The 23597-nt window shown below is 38.0% G+C and overlaps 1 protein-coding gene across 3 annotated transcripts in view; it reads left to right on the plus strand.

The window, feature by feature from the left end:
• The window catches only part of IL33 (interleukin 33), a 59175-nt gene that overhangs the window by 19543 nt on the left and 16035 nt on the right, over positions 1–23597 (plus strand). Inside the window, exon 2 of one of the 3 annotated variants that reach the window (XM_070480459.1) lies at positions 21243–21398. The exons of the other annotated variants lie outside the window; for them this stretch is intronic. The gene's annotated coding sequence lies outside the window, so the exon portion shown is untranslated. The remainder of the gene's footprint in view (positions 1–21242; positions 21399–23597) is intronic. 3 annotated transcript variants of the gene reach the window in all.

Consider the following 23597-nt stretch of genomic DNA (forward strand, 5'->3'; position numbering starts at 1 on the left):
TAAACCTACATTGGTATTTTTAGATCTCAGGATTGGAGTCTCTCAATAATTCTGGAAAGTTCTCAGCCTTTATTTCTTCAAATATTGCTTCTTTCTTATTCTACTGCTTTCTAAAATCCAACTAGATACACATTAGACTGTTTCATCATGTTCTTTCAGTTTCTTACCTCCTTTTTTATATACATTTTTATCTTTAAGTATTCCTAGACTGTATTCCAGGGAATATTTTCAGGTATATTTTCTAGTTTATTGACTCTTCATTTGTGTCTAATCTGTTTAATCAATACACAGAGCTATAATTTCAACAATATGTTTTTCATTGCTAGATACTCTATTTGGATCTTTTTCATATCCATTTGTTCTTTGTTCATGTCTTCAATCTTTTTAGAACACTACCTAAACATATTAAAATCAGTTGTTTTATATGTAATTTCTGATTGTTCTAATACATAAAGTCTTTGCCAGTTGGTTTCTGCTGTCTGTTCCCTTTTGGGACTCTCAACATGGTGCCTACTATTCTTGTTTGCTTAACAAATCTTAGCTGCAAGTTACTAACTCATCTGGGAAATTTTTTTGTGTAAATGTTTTGCAGCTTGGGATGCAGCTCACAAGATTCATCAAGAAAAGATTTGAGTTTGCCATTCCAATATGACTTGGGATACTAGCAAGCTACAACCATTTTATATTTAAGTCTCTATTTCAGGCTTTTGGAAGCACACAGGTAGTGAGTATGATTTCAGGCTGCAAAGACTTGTGGGGGCTGACTTTCATATTGCAATTGTTGTTCAGTTGGTGGGTTGTGTCCACCTCTTTGCAACTCTAAAGTCTGCAGCATGCCAGGCTTTCCTGTCCTTCACAATTTCCCTGAGTTTGCTCAAAACTTATGTCCACTGAGTCAGTAATGCTACCTAGCCATCTCATCCTCTGTTACCCTCTTCTCTTTCTGCCTTCAACCTTTCCCAGCATCAGGGTCTTTTCCAATGAGTTGTCTCTTTGCATCAGGTGGCCAAGTATTGGAGCTTCAGCCTCGGCATCAGTCCTTCTAATGAATATTCAGGGTTGATTTCCTTTAGGATTGACAGATTTGATCTCCCTGCTGTCCAAGGGACTCTCAAGAGTCTTCTCCAGCACCACAATTTAAAAGCACCAATTCTTCAGTGCTCAGCCTTCTTTATGGTCCAAATCTCACATCTGTTCATGACTACTAGAAAAGCATAGCTCTGACTATAAGAACCAGTAAAGTAATGTCTCTGCTTTTTAATATACTGTCTAGGTTTATCATAGCTTTCCTTCTAAGAAACAAGTGTCTTTTAAACTTCATGCCTGCAGTACCATCCACAGTGAGTTTGGGGCCTGAGGAAATAAAGTCTGTCACCATTTCCATTGTTTCCCCATTTGTCATGAATTGATGGGACCAGATGCCATGACCTTAGTTTCTTGAATGTTGAGCTTTAAGCCAGCTTTTTCACTTTCTTCTTTCACCCTCATCAGGAGGCTCTTTAGTTCCTCTTTGCTTCCTGCCATTAGAGAGGTAACATTTGCAAATCTGAGGTTGCTGATATTTCTCCTGGCAATCTTGATTCCAGCTTGTGAGTCATCCAGCCTAGAATTTCACATGAAGTACTCTGTATATAAGTTAAATATGCAGGGTGACAATATACAGCCTTGATGTACTATTCTTTCCCCAAATTTGAACCAGTCTGTTTTCTATGTACAGTTCTAGTGATTTGAACCAGTCTGTTGTTCTATGTAAAGTTCTAGCTGTGGCTTCTTGACCTGCATACACATTTCTCAGGAGGTAGGCAAGATCTAGCATTCCCATCTCTTTAAGAATTTTCCACAGTTTGTTGTGACTCACACAGACAAAGACATTAGCACAGTCAATGAAGCAGAAGGAGATGTTTTTCTAGAATTCCCTTGTTTTTTCTATGATTCAACAGATTGGCAATTGGCAATTTGATCTCTGGTTCCTCTGCCTTCTCGAAATCCAGCTTGTACATCTGAAAGTTCTCAGTCCAGGTACAGTTGAAACTTAGCTTGAAAGATTTTGAGTATTACCTTGCTAGCATATGAAATGAGTGCAATTGTTTGGTAGTTTGAATATTATTTGGCATTGCTTTTCTTGGGGACTGGAATGAAAACTGACCTTTTCCAGTCCTGTGGCCAAATTGTTTTCCAAATTGTTAGCATATATTGAGTGCAGCACTTTAACAGCACAGCATCATCTTTTAGGATTTTAAACAGCTCAGCTGGAATCCTATCACCTCCACTAGCTTTTTTCACAGTAAAGCTTCCTGCGGCCCACTTGACTTCATACTCCAGGATGTCTGGCTCTAGGTGAGTGATCATCCCATTGTGGTTATCTGGTCATTAAGATTTTTTCTGTATAGTTTTCTGTGTATTCTTGCCACCTCTTCTTAATCTCTTCTGCTTCTGTTAGGTCCTTGCCATTTCTGCCCTTTATTGTGCCCATCTTTGCATGAAATGTTCCCTTAGTATCTCCAATTAAAGAGATCTCTAGTCTTTTTCATTCTATTGTTTTCCTCTATTTATTTGCATTGTTCACTTGAGAAGGCTTTCTTATCTCTTCTTGCTATTCTATGGATCTCTGCATTCAGTTGGGTATAGTATTCCTTTTCTCCTTTGCTTTTTACTTCTCTTCTTTTCTCAGCTATTTGTAAGGCCTCCTCAGACAACCACTTTGCCTTCTTCAATTTCTTTTTCCTTGGGATGGTTTTGGTCACCACCTCCCGTACGATGTTAGGAACCTCTGTCCATAGTTCTTCAGACATTCTGTCTACCAGATCTAATTCCTAGAATCTATTTGTCACATATGTGAGGCATGAGGTGGGGAATGAATAATTCAAAATGTTGATCACACTAAAGCCACAGAGCCAGAGACTAAACATAAAGTCAGCTTCTTTAAATGCTTTAGAATAAGCACTGACCCAAGAACAAGAAGACCTGGGTTCTATCAAGTTGAGTCATATAAAAGTGTTATTTTTATAGGTCAAAATTCAGTAGTGCCAGTTTCATAGCGCTCAACCCACAGTTCCTGCTACACCACTCTGTGGTGATCTTTGGGATTTGGATAGGCTTCGACATCTGTCCAGCTGGTGATGCCTGCTTTGCCTAGTTTGTAGGGCTTTTGAAAGGACCTATACAAATAATACAACATTTTATTGAGTGTCTGCTTATGAGTAGTTGCTTGGAAAACAAAAGATGACTAAGGTATAATGTTCATTCCCAAGGAGCTAACAGCCAATGGAAGAAACAAAGAGAAACACGTTGGATACGATAAGCAAGTAAGGAATGAAGCAATAAATTCTGCTGATTGGTAGACAAAATCATTTTAATTGAGCTGTAAAGGTTAAATAGAAGTTTCCCACGTGAAGGGGAAGAGGCAAGTTTAGCAAGAGGAACAACTTGAACAAGGCATGCAGGTGTGAAAGCACATGGTAACTTGAGGAAGAGTAAATCATCCAGTGGGTCTAAAATGTACAGGGTAATGAGGAAGGGGGTGTGTGAGGCCAGAAAGTTGGAAGGAGCGGGTTGCACCAGGGTATAAAAATGATTGGATAAGATGCATCCAGAGGAACTGTAAGAAAGCATAGAGTGTTTTACAAATGCTGTTGTTTACCTTGAATACATAAAAGAAAGTTTCCCTGAAAACTCACATCATTCCTCCCCTTTACTCACAAAAGGTTTGGTTTGAGTCATAGATTGATTTGCCCGATTTCTTAACAGAGTGTCTCCTCTCCCTAGGAGGCATGTAGAAACTTTCAGAGTGGTGGGGAGTGGAGAACAGGAAGTGATTCAGTTTGAGAGCTATCTCATTGTTGCCTCCTTCTTCCATATCAGTTAGTCTGATCTCCCCTAAGAAAGAATTAAAGCCACCACAACCAATGGAGGAGAAGGTCAGTGTATGCACACTTCCCTCTTATCTTTTCCCTTCTGCTTCCCTGTAAAATCTCTCAGAATTAAGTCATTCAGTGTTGCCAAGCTTAGTCATATTTTCCATTTCCCTTCTCTCCTACCAGCCAGGATCAATTTTGGGGTGTTGATTTCTTTCAATAATTTTCTTGTACCCAGCAATGGGTTAGTATAATTCCACCATACCCTCAGAGTTCCTCTGCACAAACAAGAACATGCAAGCCTGACAACACAATGAATGGAATTGAAGGCCCAGGAATTCAATTTCACCTTATTCTACCAATGGCTCCCATGGAATAAGAGAAAGAACCAAATGGATTTGATTTCAAATTTTGCCTTTGCTACTTACTGACTATGTGGCCTTTTGCAAGACAGTTAATCACTCTGAGTTTCTATTTCCTCACTTCTAAAATGGAGGAAACCAAATCAAATACTGGTGATATGGTGACTATTATAAACAATGTATGTAAAACATCTGATCCACAGAAGATGCCTATGATACTGTAACTGTTATCACCATTAGTGTCATCTCCACCACCATCATTATTAAGAGTCTGAACTAATGCAGACTCCCTGCTGGTGTTATTCCTTCTCTCTTACTGCCCTCCATCTGTTCCTCACATAGCAGCCAGAGCACTCTTTAAAAAACTCATATTCCACATTACTTAAAACACTTCTTTGGCTTCGCATTGCACTTTGAATGAAATCCAACTCCTTCCCCTAGCCTCCAGGGCCCAGCCCTCCTTGGTTTCTTCCTCCTTTCTTCTCCAACCCCATTACATTATACTCTTCCAATTGCCCAATCTGCTCCAGCCACACTGGCGCTCTTAGTTCCCTAAAAACTGCAAGTTCTATCAGGGCCTTTGCCCCTGGAGTTTTCTCTATCCAGAAGGCATCCTCTGTCCCCTCTCGGCCATATGTTCTTCACACCCTTTGGGCACAGCTCAAATGCCACCTTCTCTGACCATACTATCTTAGTACCATTCTAGTCCTTAAACTTCCTCATCAATCTAATTCTTATTTATCATATTCATAAATGATTTATTTGTATGGTTATTTTCTCAAAATATATCTCCCCCCAAAAGAATAAACTCCAGGAGGGCAGGAAGAAGTTTGCTTTACTCACTACTATATCCCTAGCACCTAGCTGAGCACTAGAAAAGTGTTTGATTTATTATTGTTATTCTTAGCACTCTGTACAAATACAAATCCACACCACTTGTGAACTCGGGACCTCAGAGAGGTTGGGATTTCTCTATAATGATTTCTTTTCAAAGCATTTAAGTACTTTCTAGGACATCAAAGATTAAACTTTCTATTTTCTGTATGATCCAAATTTTCCATAATCAACATATGTTTTTAATAAAAATTTCCCATAAACTCTGCATTTTAACAAGACTTCTCACTCCAATCTGATTAAATTCATTTATTTTAAAAGTAAAATCCACAAAGAGGAAAGAAAAACCAGCAGCCAATTAACACTCTTAAGGGTATCAGTATTTTGGAAGAGAGAAATTGCTAATCAAAGAACATCACCTGACATATAAGAGACATTTACCAATTCAATAAACAATTTTCTATTTGATCAAATGTAGATTATATGACAAAGTAAAATGAAAACTGTTGTGTGGTGTCCCATGGATTAATGCTGATGGAATACATAGTCACTGGCAACTAATGGGCACTCAGTATCTGTGGAATGTAGGTTTCTGGAAGCCTTCTCCAGTCAAAGAAGCAATCATTACACATGGCAACTTTGGAAATGATAATATCGCATACAATTTTGTTGTTGTTGTTGCTCAGAAATGAGTTACCAACTAATGAATTTCTATTTAAGATATTATTCCTTGATTAAAATCTCATTTCAGGTTTTTATTTTACTTTTTGTGATTTAGTGTTAGTCGCTCAGTCATATCTGACTCTCAGTGACCCCATGGACTATAGCCAGCCAGGCTCCTCTGTCCATGAAATTCTCCAGAGAAGAATACTGGAATGGGTGGCGATTTCCTTCTCCAGGGTTTAGTGATTTAAATGTATGTAATTTCCTCTGGAATGTTCCTCTCCACTACACGTACACTCTTACCCTCTTCTTCCTCCTTCTTTTTTAAAAAGTTCCTTCTCTTTCCTTGTATTGTCTAAAATATGGCTTTCCCCTGGTGACCCCACTATTCTTAAACCCACTCTCCTTCATTGTGTGCCCATTTCCCAGCACTAATACAGGAAGCAGCACATTTCTCATTTTCCACTGCCCTTGGTAACCTCAACCCTGGGCCCAACTACTTATGTTAATGTCTTTCCATTCTGGTTAACAGGGATGCCAACATCCCTTTCTGTTTGAGTTGCCTCTTCTATCATCACCCTCAGTTGACTTCATTGCCTGTTTTAGTGATTCTTTAGTCCTCTATAGGGCTTTGCTGGGGGCTCAGATGGTAAAGAACGAGCCTGCAATGCACAGCTCACTCACAAAGCCTCATCCTGACCACCATTATCATCAGAACATCTCCACCTCCAAGACAGGAACACTGGAATTCACCTGTTTATAATATAAAACAAGCTTCTGTATTTTTACTTTTCCCACTCCCATTTTTAAAACCTTTAGAAATTGTGCTAAACTGTAACAATAAATATAATATATCTGATCTTCATTTTAATCATTTTAAGTGAATATGAAATACACTGACATTAGTGAGCAACCATCATAATCCAGCTCCAAAACTTTTTTCATCTTCCAAAAATGAAGCTTGATGATCCATGAACAGTATTACCCCATTCCCTAGTTAAGTCTTTTAAGCATATTTGTATTTCCCTTAATCGCTGTAAAGCTTCTCACAACCTACCTTATGAAGAAGAATCAGGCCATTTTCCAAGATCCTCAAGTTCATGTTCCTAGACCTGACATTTCACATCTTCCCCATTCTCTCACATTTCCTCCTCTCCTACACAAAGAAATATGCCTCCTCCTTTTTAAACCTTCCACTAGTTTTCTCTCCCCCTCTCTCTTCTCTGTCTCCTCTGGGACTTTGATATAGAAAACTATTATATAGTTTTGATATAGAAAACTATATCAGTTTTCTCTTTCTCATTCACTACTTTCTCTCTACTTTGAAACACACCTAGGAGTTTCATATTCTAATAAAAAAATTTAAAAAAATACTAACATGTGTTAAGTTTTACTACGTTCTAGATATTATGCTAAGTGCTTAAAATGTACCTCCTTATATAATTCTCATAAGAAACCCATGAGTTCAAAATATTATAAGAAAAAGTGTTATTATGAGGAAACTGAAGCTTTAGAGACATCAAGTAACTTGCCCTAGACTTTTCACCTAACATGCTGCTGTCAAGATACCATTCTCTCTGTGTTTCCCTTTCATTACTATACTTTTAAAAAAGTCTTTCTCCTTTCTTATTCACACTGCAGCACACTGCACTTTCCTACCATGCTTAAAGGACTCTCTCCAAGGCCTCTAATCTGCCAGTTCTCTGCACTGCTCACTACTGCTCATCAAATGTTCCTTTTTGAGAGGATCTGCTTTCTTAGCATTCATAATATGACCTGTTTTTTTCCCCTTCTCTTTCTGATCTTCTTTGCTAACTCCTTTTCTTCTCTTGCCCCTTAAATGTAAGAGTCTCCACAGTTCCATCTAGACACAGCTTTCTCTTCCTGCTCCACACTCAGCTGAGCCAATCTCACTTTGCTCCCACATAGTCAATAGTTGTGCTTTCACAAATGAACAAATCCACATGGCTAAGTCTGGCCTTCTCAACCCAAAACCCAGCTCCAGCTCCCTGCTTAAATTTCCATATAATTGTTCCTTAAGTTTGATATACCATTTGCCCCATATTACTCATTTCTTGTTCCTGTCAATGAACTCCCTACCTGAGTTTCCTACCCAGAACCACTGGCACCAATTTCACCTCCTTTTGCCTTCCCTTCCCCTGTCCAGAGCTGATAGACCCACATCCAAAAAGAGCTATGCAGGCTCTGTGGCAGACACAACACTGAACTGCGAATAAACTTTGGTTCTAATCCTGATTCAGCTGCTAAAGAGCTATGCGACAATAGAGGTAGGACCAGGGATCTCTGGAGCCCTTTCTCACTCTAACATTCAAGGACTCTTATGGAATATGCCTGCAGCACTAATCACCTTCATCCCCTCCTGACTAGTCTCACTGACACTGCCCTAGCTCCATCCTCACTGCTTTTTGCCTGGTTTATTTAATTGGCCTCCTAACTGGCATTGGACTTTCTTCTAGTCCTTCATACAGCCATAAAATTACATTCATAAAACACATCTTTGATACTTCTCACTTGCTTAAAAAACTTATAAAAGATTCCTGTTAGCTACAGAGTAAAAGTCAAACTCCTTGCCATTATATTCACAGCTCCCTGCATTCTACTCCCCACATAACATATGAAGCCTCACTTTATCTAAATTGGATTACAAAGGTGTTTGGGATAAGCATTTGGGGGAAAAAATCCCTAAATTACTCTTTATACTAGATGTAAGAAGGGATTAAAGATTTAAATATTAAATAGTAAAGAATAAAACTTTTAGAAAGTGGCATGATAAGTTAATTTATAATCTTTGAGGAGAAGGAGTCTTCAAAGCAGGACACAACATCCAGAAGTTATAGAAGGAAAAGTTGATTAAAATTTACCTTGTAACATGGGTGTACCTATGCCTGATTCTTGCTGATGTTTGACAGAAAACCACAAAATTCTGTAAAGCAATTATCCTTCAATTAGAAAATAAATAAAGTGGTAACAAAATCAATCAAACATGAGTAGACCTATGGCTGATCATGTTGATGTTTGCTAGAAACCAGTGCAACACTGTAAAGCAATTATCCCTCAATTAAAAATAAATAAATTTTTAAAATATCTTTAAAAAATTTACCACATAATACTTGAAAACTTACATCAAAAAAGTTTTAAATGCAATTAACAAATAATAATCGGTACTGGGGAAATTTTTTCACAGACAACAATTTCACCTCTTAATTTACAAAGAATTCATATAAGTCATTAATTTACAGACACTGACAACAAATTTTTTTTATAAAAGTTAAATCTCACTAAATAATTAAAGAAACAAAATTCAAAACCATGAACTATTTCCCACTCTTTAGAAAGTAAACATTTTAAAGGTGATGACCTCCCCTACCCCCACCAGACCCCTGATGCTAAAGCAATGGAGAAAGGGCATTCACTTGAATTGCTGAAATTATAAATCAGTACAAACTTTTTGAAGTGAGTTGGATAATATCTATCAAAATATAAGATGCTTATACAGTTTGATCCAGAAATCTTGCTACAAGGAATGTATGCTACCAATGAACTTACAAAGGCTTACCAGAATCACAACACACAAACACACACACACACACAGACCTGTCAGTTGCAACACTGGTTATAGCAGAAAAGAAGAAAAGGGGAAAACTGGAAATGGTCAAAGAATTAATCAGTACAAGAGTGTTTATAGTATATTTATATGATTATGTATATTTGTAATGCTTCCTGTAAAAAAAATTATTCTGACATGTAGAAATGTCATGTTTATGCTTATGATGCGTGTTAACTGTATGATGAAAAAAAGCTTACAAAATAACATTAGCAGTATGATTCTACTTTTTATTTAAAAATAGATATATATAGTACTTCTTCACTGAAAAAAAGAATGTTAGGATCTACAGTATATATGCTTTCCTGTCACTTACACATTTTCTAAGTGTACATATATTATTTTTATAACTAGAAAAAGCTTACTTAAAAAGTTTTCAACTTTCTGTAGGAAAGAGAAAGGCAATTAAATAATCTGGGTCCTTATATGCTCTACAGTGAGTAATAAACAGTGTGCAGAGTCCAAATAATAGGGGTTTTATAAAAGTAGGACCTAGAGGGATTGGGTAGAGAGGGAGGTGGGAGGGGGGATCGGGATGGGGAATACATGTAAATCCATGGCTGATTCATGTCAATATATGACAAGACCCACTGCGGTATTGTAAAGTGATTAGCCTCCAACTAATAAAAATAAATGAAAAAAAAAAGTTAATGACTAAATGAGTATAACTCATTGAAAGTGCTCTGGCTAAAATAATCTAAAAGATCTGTTTAGGATTTGGTTGTGGGAATGTGTCACAGTCTTTGTAGACCGGGACCTGGGGACTGGAGTCGATGAGAAGAGGGACGCAGGGGACCCAAGTCTCGAGTGAAACAAGGGTGCTTTATTTGCAGAAACGCATGTTTATATATCTTCATACAAGGCAGCTTTAGGCAGTAAAAAAATTGAGCAAAAACAAAGCCAAGCAAATAACAATCTTTGAAGGGCCAGAAAGCATTCCATATCCTGAGTAAGAGGGGCATAACTGAATAGATTACCTTTAAGTAAAAGGTCCCCAAAGGGAGTCACTGAAAGGAATCCAAGCAGGTGCCCTTTCTCATGATCTCAGTCCTGAGAACTGCGTGCAGCTCTGCTCATTCCTATTTTCCAGGAACTGAAAAGGAATAGAGAGTCCTTGAGAAACGGCACACAAAAGAAGAGAATAACATATTGTGTCCCTTAAAGTTGAACGTCCCCTGACAATTCCCCTTTTTTAATTTTTTCATAATTGGGGGTGACTGTAGATACTTTTGTTTGCTTAGTTTGAACAATTTTAGTTGAAAGGCATCTGTATACTACAAATATAATCACCAGGACAATTATCAGCATTATAGTTTCAGATCCAGTACTATGTGTAATGTTTTGAAACCATCCTCGAGGGTCCAGCCCAGATAATTGATCAATTAGCTGTTCAGCTAAGGTTTCCAAATTGTTGGAAGAGAGTAGACTCTTAGAGAAGGTTTCAAAAATTTTATTTTGCAACAATTGTATGTTTAAGGAAGTGTTATTATGTATATTTTGCACATGAAATTTGATTTGTTCCCAATTGTAAGCATTATGGTTGAACCGAAATGGAGTGATACAAAATTGAGTAGAATTCCAATCACAATTTAATAATATTTGTTTTTGTAAATCTATTAATTGATCTCCAACCCATTGGATGGCTGTTTTTAATCTCTGAATTTTATCTTGAACTTTTTCATCTATTTGAATTTGAGTGACCCATATAGTATGAGCATTTTTAGTCCAATTCTGAATAAAGTTTTGTGTTTGAATTGAAGTTTGTAAAGCAATGTCTGTGACAGCAGCAATGGTGAAAATGGCTATTAATCTCAAAATATCAAGATTTAGCCATCCGATGAATCACTTAGATCGTCGGAGTAATTTAGTGAGTAACCAGGAGGCAAGTCCTATCATGGAACCCTCTTCCCAGGGTCGTTGGAGATCTACTGGCAACCATAGACTACGTTGAGAGCAAAGAATCAAAAGGGAATTGTTTTTTAGAGAAATAGAGGAATTAAGACAAGTATACAATTTGTAATCTATACAAGTCACAGAACATAAAGTCTTATTAAATTGTAAGTTTCCTATGGCTATAACAAAAGGAAGGGGAACACAAGCTTGTATAAAATATGAGTGATTATAACGGAAGGAATAGTTACTATGATTACAATTTGTCTCTGAAATATCTAGTCCAAGTTTCAAGTTTTTCAGTACTTGCAGCAAGTCTCCAGATGTCCCATTGTTTAGGCCCAGTCTGTTTACTGAGGACAATTCAAGGGCGAGGAGGTGCCATTCCACCATCAAGCCAGCCAAGGAGTCCTTTGTCATGGAAGTGTTTCATCGAACTGTTGGTAACCCTCTATGTTACTTGAGTAACATGGTCATACATAGTGCTGTTAATATCATATGAGCAGTTAGATAACCACATACAATAGGGTCTCCAATCAACAATGGGGTAACTGGCCACAAACATTAATTTCCCTGATTTAGCTTGACATCTATCCCAATAAACAGGAGTATATTTAAAGTCCTTATAGGTAAACCCCTTACATTCCAACTTTTGTCCTTTTCCTAGAGTTTTGGTAGTATTGACCTGGTTCTCATAAAAGGACAGGGCAGTAAAGAGTCCAAGCAATGTGCGGAAATTCTTTTTTGGAGGCAGGACGAAAGTCCACGTTTGTTGACAAACACTAATACATATTTCTGCTGGGTCCATGCATAAAGGAAGAATTTAATAGCCTAGAGAAATGTTAATTAGTCTTCTTTTTCAGGATGAGAGGGCCCCTCCAAGTTCCAAGGAGGAGGCATATGTACTGAGTCATTAGTGGATATGATTGGTCCTATGTCTGTCCATTTTATAGCCTGCAATAAAGGGGGGTTAAGTATATAAGCCCAATAAGGGTGATTAATCAAGTCAGCCTGAGCAGGAGAAGCAAAAGCAAGCAAAGCAAGCATAGCAACTAAAATATTTTCAGGATTTCAAGGCATTCCCTGTTGAGAAACCAGATTTTCAGCTTGATTAGTAAGGGTTTTTATCTGACCCCAAGTAGTGAGATCATAAAGTCGATGACGTCAAATGCGGCATTTCTTGGAAATTTTTAAAGCTGCCATGGCTTGTACTGGAAACGTGTACAAACAAACATGGCTTGTACTGGGGATTTTGCCATTTCTTCTCTATCTTTAATGCTGGTGGCTCCCCTGGGGTGGATATTCCGAAGAGGGAGTCAACTGATTTCATTGGATCCGTCTGGAGAAATACAAGCATACCCCTTTTCCCTGTAATATTAATTTTCCAGATTTCCATTGTTTAGTCAACCCATCTTGATACCAAATGAACAGAGGAAGGGAGGTGTCCTTCAATGCCTCAAAATGTTTTTCTGCTTTTGTCAAAATATCTCCTTGTGGTACGTTTAAAAAATTTAAAACAAATAAAGCTCTATTAACAATAGTTATAGGATTAAAGAATATATTGCATTGGAATCTAGTAAAATCTGTTCTGGATAAGGAAGATAGAAGTGATCCTGTGTATTCCCCCTTTTTAAATTTTTTTATTTGTAGTTCCAGTGTGTGATGGGCTCATTCAAATGTGCTCATTCAATTCCACAGCACAATCCTGTGCTTGTGGATTATAAGGAATATCTGTAATATGTTTAATAGAAAATGATTGTAAAAATTGTTTGAATTGTTTAGAAATATAGGCAGGGCCATTGTCTGTTTTTATGGAACTGCTGCTGCTGCTGCTAAGTCGCTTCAGTTGTGTCCGAGTCTGTGCAACCCCATAGACGGCAGCCCACCAGGCTCCCCCATCCCTGGGACTCTCCAGGCAAGAAGACTGGAGTGGGTTGCCATTTCCTTCTCCAATACTTGAAAGTGAAAAGTGAAAGTGAAGTCAGTCATGTCAGACTCTTAGCGACCCCATGGACTGTAGCCTACCAGGTTCCTCCGTCCATGGGATTATCCAGGCCAGAGTACTGGAGTGGGTTGCCATTTCCTTTTCCATTTATAGAACTAGGTTTTCTCATTATTGCAAAGGAAGCTAACAGGTGGGTTATAACATGTCGTGTAGTTTCACCTCAGAGAGGTGTGGCCCATATAAAAGAAGAATTTTTATGATTGAGACATATAAGAAGGAAGAGGAGAAAGTTCAGGTCAACGAGTTATATCTATTTGCCATAGTTCATTGGGTTGTAATCTTTGAGGTTTGATACCTTGTGTAATGGGTCAAAGATGTAGGGGCCTATAAGTAGAGCAGTTATTAATAATTTCTTTAGCATGTCGGTATGGGATTTTCCAAATTTGATGTAATGAGCCAGGATTATTGTGTAATAGAGCATGTTGTTCTTCAGGAGTAGCAAAAGACACAAGTTTATCAGCTTGTTCATTGCCATGAGCCATAGGGCCAGGAACACAAGAATGTGTTCGAATATGGGTAATATAAATGAGGGAAGTGCGGTTCTTAACAATAGATTGTAGTTCAAAAAAAGTTGTTGAATAATAGACTGATTAGAATTTATGGTAGAAGTTTTTATATATCATAATACAAAAACTGAATATAAAGAATTAGAAACTATATTAATAGGGTAAGGATATAGGTGAATAACCTGAATGAGAGCATATAATTTATTTTGCTAAGCAGAGTGAAATTTAGTATAAAAAATTTTATATTCTTTGAGAGACCAGAATGAGGCTTTAACATTTTTCAGTTCAGTTCAGTTCAGTCGCTCAGTCATGTCCGACTCTTTGCGACCCCATGAATCACAGCACGCCAGGCCTCCTGTCCACCACCAACTCCCAGAGCTTACTTAAACTCATGCCCATCGAGTCAGCAATGCCATCCAGCCATCTCATCCTCTGTCACCCCCTTCTCCTCCTGCCCCCAATTCCCTCCCAGCATCAGGGACTTTTCCAGTGAGTCAACTCTTCGCATGAGATAGCCAAAGTACTGGCGTTTCAGCTTCAGCATCAGTCCTTCCAATGAACACCCAGGACTGATCTCCTTGCAGTCCAAGGGACTCTCAACAGTCTTCTCCAACACCACACTTCAAAAGCATCAATTTTTCAGTGCTCAGCTTTCTTCACAGTCCAACTCTCACATCCATACATGACCACTGGAAAAACCATAGCTTTGACCAGACGGACCTTTGTTGGCAAAGTAATGTCTCTGCCTTTTAATATGCTATCTAGGTTGGTCATAACTTTCCTTCCAAGTAGTAAGCATCTTTTAATTTCATGGCTGCATTCACCATCCGCAGTGATTTTGGAGCCCCCAAAAATGAAGTCTGATACTGTTTCCACTGTTTCCCCATCTATTTCCCATGAGGTGATGGGACCAGATGCCATGATCTTAGTTTTCTGAATGTTAAGCTTTAAGCCAACTTTTTCACTCTCCTCTTTCACTTTCATCAAGAGGCTTTTTAGTTCTTCTTCACTCTCTGCCATAAGGGTGCTGTCATCTGCATATCTGAGGTTATTGATATTTCTCCCGGCAATCTTGATTCCAGCTTGTATTTCTTCTACCCCAGCATTTCTCATGATTAGCACTTTTAGTCTTATATAAAACACATCAGTTGGAGGTATAGGTTGTGATATGACAATGTGAGAGATAATAAATTTAGTATTTTTGAAGAAATTTCAGAGTTTGTTAGAAGGATAATGAAATGAAATTTCTCTAAAATATTCTAGAAAACCTATCTGGAAATTGGTAGAAGTTTGTAATGCGTTCTCAAATTGAGATTTATTAATAGGTATTACAATTTTATGAGGATCAAAGCCAATTAAGAGTCTTAGCTCTATTTCTTTCATTGATGAGGATTAGAGTGATCAAATCAAGATACAGTGTAAGTGACCTTGTCCCTCTAAAATGGGTATAGATCTATTCTATTGGGTGTTCTTGTTGGGCAATAAGTCCTGTGGGAAAATGGAGAGAGGGGAGTATAAATAACTCTAGAGGTAAATCAAGTCTAATATGAGTAAGAAACTGCTTTTCCAATTTATTTTGTATTAAATAGAGTTTTTCTTGTGCCTTTTGTGAAAGTGAACGAGGGTTATTTAAATTTGGGTCTCCATTTAAAGTGTTAAATAAATTAGTCAGTTGATAATTTGTAAAGTCTAAAGAGGGTCTAAAAAAAAGAATTCATTTGAATCAGTTCTAATGAGATAGATGAAACTGGAGCCCATTATACAGAGTGAAGTAAGCGAGAAAGATAAAGATCAATACAGTACACTAACGCATATATATGGAATTTAAAAAGATGATAACGATAACCCAATATGAAAAACAGAAAAAGAGACACAGATGTACAGAACAGACTTTGGGACTCTGTGGGAGAAGGCGAGGGTGGGATGTTCTGAGAGAACAGCATTGAAACAAGTATACTATCAAGGGTGAAACAGATCACCAGCCCAGGTTGGATGCATGAGATGGGTGCTCAGGGCTGGTGCACTGGGAAGACCCAGAGGGATGGGATGGGGAGGGAGGCGGGAGGGGGGATCAGGATGGGAACACATGTAAATCCATGGCTGATTCATGTCAGTGTATGGCAAAAACCACTACAATATTGTAAAGTAATTAGCCTCCAACTAATAAAAATAAATGAAAAAAATAAAGTTTTAAATAAATTAGTCAGTTGATAATTTGTAAAGTCTAAAGAGGGTCTAAAAATAAATAAATGAATAAATAAATAAAGAGGGTCTAATCCAATTTATATCACCTAAAAGTTTTTAAAAATCATTTAAGGTTGATAATTTATGAACATGAATCTGTGTTAGTTGAGGAGTAACATGTTGTCTACTAACAATAAATTTTAAGTAATGGTAAGGTGTAGAGGTTTGAATCTTTTCAGGGGCAATGATTAATCTAGAATCTTTTAAGTATTGTTGAGCTATGTTAAACATCTGTTGAGTTTATATGTATATAGTGAATAACAAGAAAGTTATAAAACTGTTTTTTCACAGGTTTAAGAGCTTCGGCTATATAATATTGATATATGGTGGGAGAATTCATCATTTTTTGAGGCAATACAGTCAATTGATATCTTTTGTGAGGCCTGATATGATAGCATAAGGGAGAGAGAAAGCAAATCTCTCTCGGTCCAGAGGGTGTAAAGGTATAGTATTCTAGAATGGACTGCTTGAGGAAAAAGAAGAAAATCATTTAGGGCTGGTATATTGATGGCAGCATTGCCCGATGTTGAGGGTTTGAGGGAAAAGATGGAGTTTGCCTCTGGTTTTTGTTGATGGGGACCCGGGGAGTCCCCATCTTTGAGTTTCCTGAGATAGGATTTCTCTCAACATCATATTTAGATTGACATTTTCAGGCCCAGTGTATCCCCTTATGACAGTGAGGGCAGACTTTTGGAGGCTTTTTAATAGTTTTAATTTGTGTGTGTGTGTATGTGTGTGTTTTAGGGCAATCTTTTAAAAAATAACTCTAATCTCCATAAACAAAACATCTTTCATTTTCCTTTTTAAAGGTAGCAGCCATTGTTTTAGCTAACATTTGCATTTTCTGAGTTTTTAATCTTAAGTTGTGACAAGCCTTCAAATAATAACATTCTTGGTCTCATGAATTGGAGCAATGGCTCTTTGATATTTCTGATTCGCATTCTCATATGTAAGCAGTTTTTCTAACTGCGTTTTGGCTTCTTCTCCAACAACATTATGGGAGATAGCAACTCCCAGTCTACCTAAAAAATTAGCACAGGCTTCATTAGGCCCTTATGATATCTTTGTGTAGCTACCTTTAGGTTCCCCTTGAGGAGTAATTCGATCCCAAGCTTCAAGGGCAACTTCTTTTAATTGCTCATGCAACAAAGGAGGGCACTGTATCTGAACTTCCACCAAATCAAATTGCCCTGTACCGGTTACCATTTCAAAAGTAATTTGGTTTTGGGGAGTGCCAGTTCGAGCATTAGAGTTGGCATGATCTTGGGCCACATTGTGAAACTGTATTACCTATTGAAGATATTTTCTTGGTTTAAGAAGAGCTTTTATCAAAATTCACCAATCATAGGAAATAAAATTTCCAATAGAAGATGCCATAGTGTTTAGAAGCTCTTTAGTAAAAGTGAATAAGGGCCATACATAGTTACAGCCTTTTTCATTTGTTGCATGTGAGAAAAATCAATGTCTTCATATTGAGGTATTAGTTGCCCTTGAGCATTATTTCTTAACACAGGAAAGGCAAAAAGATCATCAGCCTCAGACTCGAGATTGCAAAGCCAGTAAATCAGAAAGCCTTTGTGGTGAAGGAGAACGAGTGGATCATCTGTATTCTTAAATATGAGTGTGTGTTAGGGGCTTATTATTGTCATCAAATGTATTTTTGGCTTTAGTGTCAAAGAGAGCAGCAGAAGAATCATCATCAGATTCATTTTGTCTTTTAATTGAGGGAACCTTAGTTTTCGTGCCTGTTACTAGAGCAGGAGGAGTGCATGGGGCAGTCGGAGCAGGGATGGTGGAAAAGTTTTGAAACATTTTATGTTGCTCTAACTGGGCCTTTTGTAAAGTCTTATCATCTAATTTATATTTGTATAATAAGCGTTACGCTTGTTGATGAATATCAGGGGTGCTAGAATTGCCTTGAAATGGCAAGATTATGGCTTTGATGAAGGCCCACAAGGGCCAGAAATCTATTGGAATATTTTCTCTCTGTCTTGTGGTTTGTTTAATTTTTTTTAACCCAGTTCCAACTTTTTAAATTGGAACTGCTTTCATCAAGGAACCAGGGATTATATTCAACCACTGTTTGTAGACAAGCCTCTATCTGCTGATGTGAAACTGAAAGTCCTGAACCTTAAATAAATGATGAAGTAAAGTAGAAAAGTGGTGGGGGCATTCCAGCCATTTGTCACATAACCCCACACTTACCGACCTCCGTAGGTCCTAACAGTCACTCCGTCTGCTTGTCAAGGGCTTCACCAGGTCCCTGTTCAGGTGCCACTTGTCACGCTCTTTGTAGATTGGGACCTGGAGACTGCAGTCAACGAGAAGAGGGACGCAGGGGACCCAAGTCTCGAGTGAAACAAGGGTGCTTTATTTGCAGAAACGCATGTTTATATATCTTCATACAAGGCAGCTTTAGGCAGTAAAAAAATTGAGCAAAAACAAAGCCAATTAAATAACAATCTTTAAAGGGCCAGTAAGCATATCCATATCCTGAATAGATTACCTTGAACAGTTCTATGAAGATCTACAAGACCTTTAGAACTAACACCCAAAAAAGATGTCATTTGCATTATAGGGGACTGGAATGCAAAAGTAGGAAGTCAAGAAACACCTGGAGTAACAGGCAAACTTGGCCTTGGAATATGGAATGAAGCAGGGCAAAGGCTAATCGAGTTTTGCCAAGAGAACACACTGGTCATAGCAAATACCCTCTTCCAACAGCACAAGAGAAAACTACACATGGACATCACCAGATGGTCAACACTGAAATCAGATTGATTATATTCTTTGCAGCCAAAGATGGAGAAGCTCTGTATAGTCTGCAAAAACAAGACTGAGAGCTGACTGTGGCTCAGATCATGAACTACTTATTGCCAAATTCAGACTTAAATTGAAGAAAGTAGGGAAAACCACTCTACCATTCAGGTATGACCTAAATCAAATCCCTTATGACTATACAGTGGAAGTGAGAAATAGATTTAAGGGACTAGATCTGATAGTCAGAGTGCCTGATGAACTATGGACAGAGGTTTGTGACATTGTACAGCAGACAGGGATCAAGACCATCCCCAAGGAAAAGAAATGCAAAAAGGCAAAATTGTTGTCTGAGGAGGCCTTACAAATAGCTGTGAAACAAAGAGAAGAAAAAAGCAAAGGAGAAAAGGAAAGATATTCCCATTTGAATGAAGAGTTCCAAAGAATAGCCAGGAGAGATAAGAAAGTCTTCCTCAGTGATCAATGCAAAGAAATAGAGGAAAACAACAGAATGGGAAAGACTAGAGATCTCTTCAAGAAAATTAGAGATACCAAGGGAACATTTCATGCAAAGATGGGCTTGAAAAAGGATAGAAATGGTATGGACCTAACAGAAGCAGAAGACATTAAGAAGAGGTGGCAAGAATACACAGAAGAACTGTACAAAAAAGATCTTCATGACCCAGATAATCACGATGATGTGATCACTCACCTAGAGCCAGACATCCTGGAATGTGAAGTCAAGTGGGCCTTAGGGAAGTATCACTACAAACAAAGTTAGTGGATGTGATGGAATTCCAGTTGAGCTATTTCAAATCCTGAAAGACGATGCTGTGAAGGTGTTGCACTCAATGTGCCAGTAAATTTGGAAAACTCAGCAGTGGCCACAGGACTGGAAAAGGTCAGTTTTCATTCCAATTCCAAAGAAAGGCAATCCCAAAGAATTCTCAAACTACTGCACAATTGCATTCATCTCATACGCTAGTAAAGTAATGCTTAAAATTCTCCAAGCCAGGCTTCAGCAATGCATGAACCATGAACTTCCAGATGTTCAAGCTGGTTTTAGAAAAGGCAGAGGAACCAGAGATCAAATTGCCAACATCCAATGGATCATCAAAAAAGCAAGAGAGTTCCAGAAAAACATCTACTTCTGCTTTATTAACTATGCCAAAGCCTTCGACTGTGTGGATCACAATAAACTGTGGAAAATTCATAAAGAGATGGGAATACCAGACCACCTGACCTGCCTCTTGAGAAACCAGTATGCAGGTCAGGAAGCAACAGTTAGAACTGGACATGGAACAACACACTGGTTCCAAATAGGAAAAGGAGTATGTCAAGGCTATATATTGTCACTGTGCTTATTTAACTTATATGCAGAGTACATCATGAGAAATGCTGGGCTGGATGAAGCACAAGCTGGAATCAAGATTACCGGGAGAAATATCAATAACCTCGGATATGCAGATGACACCACCCTTATGGCAGAAAGTGAAGAAGAGCTAAAAAGCCTCTTGATGAAAGTGAAAAAGGAAAGTGAAAAAGTTGGCTTAAAGCTCAACATTGAGAAAACTAAGATCATGGCATCTGGTTCCATCACCTCATGGGAAATAGATGGGGAAACAGTGGAAACAGTGGCTGACTTTATTTTGGGGGACTCCAAAATCACTGCGGATGGTGATTGCAGCCATGAAATTAAAAGACACTTACTCCTTGGGAGGAAAGTTATGACCAACCTAGATAGCATATTAAAAGGCAGAGACATTACATTGCCAACAAAGGTCCGTCTAGTCAAGGCTATGGTTTTTCCAGTGGTCATGTATGGATGTGAGAGTTGGACTGTGAAGAAAGCTGAGCACTGAAAAATTGATGCTTTTGAAGTGTGGTGTTGGAGAAGACTGTTGAGAGTCCCTTGGACTGCAAGGAGATCCAACCAGTCCATCCTAAAGGAGATCAGTCCTGGGTGTTCATTGGAAGGACTGATGCTGAAGCTGAAACTGTAATACTTTGGCCAGCTCATGGGAAGAGTTGACTCATTGGAAAAGTCCCTGATGCTGGGAGGGAATTGGGGGCAGGAGGAGAAGGGGGTGACAGAGGATGAGATGGCTGGATGGCATCACTGACTCGATCGGCATGAGTTTGAGTAAGCTCCGGGTGTTGGTGGTGGACAGGAGGCCTGGGGTGCTGTGATTCATGGGGTTGTAAAGAGTTGGACACGACTGAGCGACTGAACTGAACTGAACTGAACTGAAGTAAAACGTCACTGAAGGGAGTCACTGAGAACAATCCAAGAAGGTGCTCTTTCTCATGATCTCAGTCCTGAGAACTGCATGCAGCTCTGCTCATTCCTGTTTCCCAGGAACTGAAAAGGAATAGAGAGTCCTTGAGAAACAGCACACAAAAGAATAAAATAACATATTGGATCCCTTAAAGTTGAATGTCCCCTGACAGGAATGAGAATGCATTCCCACCCATTCTAACCCATTCAACTGACTCTACTAGGATTGCCTCATTCATCTAATGCTGTCACCCAACGTTTCTTAATCCAAGAGTGTGTATATATAAGTAGAGTTGGAATATAACTGCATCAACTACTACCAAGTGTGGACAACAGGAAGCCTCATCATTTGAGACCAGCCCTTTACATTTATAACTTAGGTGGGTATCATAACCAGTATGTGAGAATATTTGCCATATATTATTGGAAAGAGCAGCTCAAAAGAACCAGTAATGTTTATAATGCCATACTCTAATATTTCTGATTTTAAAATAAGAGAATAAACAGTAAATTTTAAGCCTAAAGAAAAAATTTAAAAGAGTGATTGTATTTTTTAAGGTAAAAGATTTGTAGGTTGTTTAAAGAAAATGTTTTGTTTTTCAGACAAAGATTAGAAAATATTTCCTGCTTTGACTTATCACATGCTCCTTAAAAAGCAGTTGACCTTTTCTGTGTCAATGACTCCATTTTAAATGTTATATTTCAGTTTTTTATCTATCTTACATGAATCCACAGGCCAATATTGGTTTAGAACAGAGTTCCTCCAAGTGTGTTCTCTCAAACTAACCATGGGAATGTTAACAGAGTGAGTTGAGATTATTTGAGATCAAATAATCACTGAAAATAATTTGTTAAACAAAGGTACCCACAATTCTACACTGAGGGAATGTCAGCACCTTTACTATGCTAATATGAATTCTGACTTTCCAAGAAGTGGAATATAGATTGAAATATTTCCTAGATTTATTTGAAAATACAACTATTAAAAATGGCTATCCAAGAGATTTTTTTTTATAGGACATAGGATTCTTGGATAAAAGGGAAAAACAAATTCAGCAATGTAATCTTCATGTTATCAGTAAAATATTACCTGAACACCTACTGTGTGCAGAGTACTATTTGAACTATTTTCTGTACAATTTAAAATTTAACACAATAAAGCTACTGAAATGCACTATCCCACATTATGGTTACAAATTAAATATCATATTCTGAAATTTATTATTTAAAAGAATTTGGACAATTGCTTGAGCATTTGAAGCTGAATTCTCATTTCTGCTTACCTTCTTTCTACATTCGTAGGGAGAAGAGAATAGCCAGGGTCAGGAAGCTCTGGCATAAAGATGGAAATCAGGAGACTAGATTCTATTCCTGGTTCTGCGTCTGTGAACCTGGGCGAGGCACTTAACCTTTCAGTCCTAGCCTACTCATCTACAGAGGTGGGGGGGTGGGGTGCTCAGTAAATGATGTCTAAGTTTCTCTGCTTCTTATGTTCAACTGTTCTTGATCAATAAAGGTAGTAGAATCAGAGGAAGAAGATAAGGATTGATGTGAGCCCCTCATGCTCTGCGAGGACAATATTTACTCCCTGGAAGATACATTCATTTCTAGGGGCAGAATAGGGTATCTCAATTACGCTATCATTGAAGGATTTTGCTCATGAGATGGTGTGTAAACAGAATGGCTTTGTATAAGATTCTCATTCCATTTATAAAAGAAAATTTGGAATTTCGGCCTACTGGGGACTTGGCAAGGGACAAAAATAAAGGTGCAGGAAGTTTATTTTCCAATGAGTCTTCTAACCAGGAATTCAATGTTCCTCCTTTACTCTGCTAGAAGAGCTGGTCCTAATGAAGTTTATAAGAGATTTAAATAGTAACCACTCTTGGGATAATTTGGATTCAATTTTTAAAAAATCTAGCATAAAGAGAGCAATGCTTACTAAAAGAAGTATCAACTATTATAGAATTTCAGGCAATAATAGAGAAAATTTAAGACTGGAGGATCAATCTTGCTCCCTCCACAAACCACAGCAATAGTGCCTTACCTTGACCATGAAGGCTGGTTGCAATACCCTACTGAAAGAATACATGAAAGTGAAAGTGAAAACGTTAGTCACACAGTCATGTCTGACTCTTTGCGATCCCACGGACTGTAGCCCACTAGGCTCCTTTGTCCATGGAATTCTCTGTGGAAGAATACTGGAGTGAGTAGCCATTCCCTTCTCCAAGGAATCTTCCTGACCTAGGCAATTTATAAGACAATTCCATATTCCTTCAAAGTGGTACAATGACCCAGCTTGATAATTAAGGAAGAGCATCATTGATGATCCTTGCCTGAATCAAATATGAAATTGGGGACTGAAAAATGATGATTTATCTAATTCTATCATTCTTTCCATAATGAATAAAACTTATTCATTCTTAAGAAATGCTACAGACTTGCAACGTTGTTTTTTTTTTTTTTAATAAAATGCTTTAGAGTCAATTACCATCATTTTTTCTGATGCTCAAACTATGCCAAATTTGTGCAGTAGGAGACCCTTCAAGGGGACTCTTATGTCCTTTCGGCACAATCTC

Source organism: Odocoileus virginianus, chromosome 18 (genome assembly GCF_023699985.2).
Source record: "Odocoileus virginianus isolate 20LAN1187 ecotype Illinois chromosome 18, Ovbor_1.2, whole genome shotgun sequence".
Classification (NCBI taxonomy): Eukaryota; Metazoa; Chordata; class Mammalia; order Artiodactyla; family Cervidae; genus Odocoileus; species Odocoileus virginianus.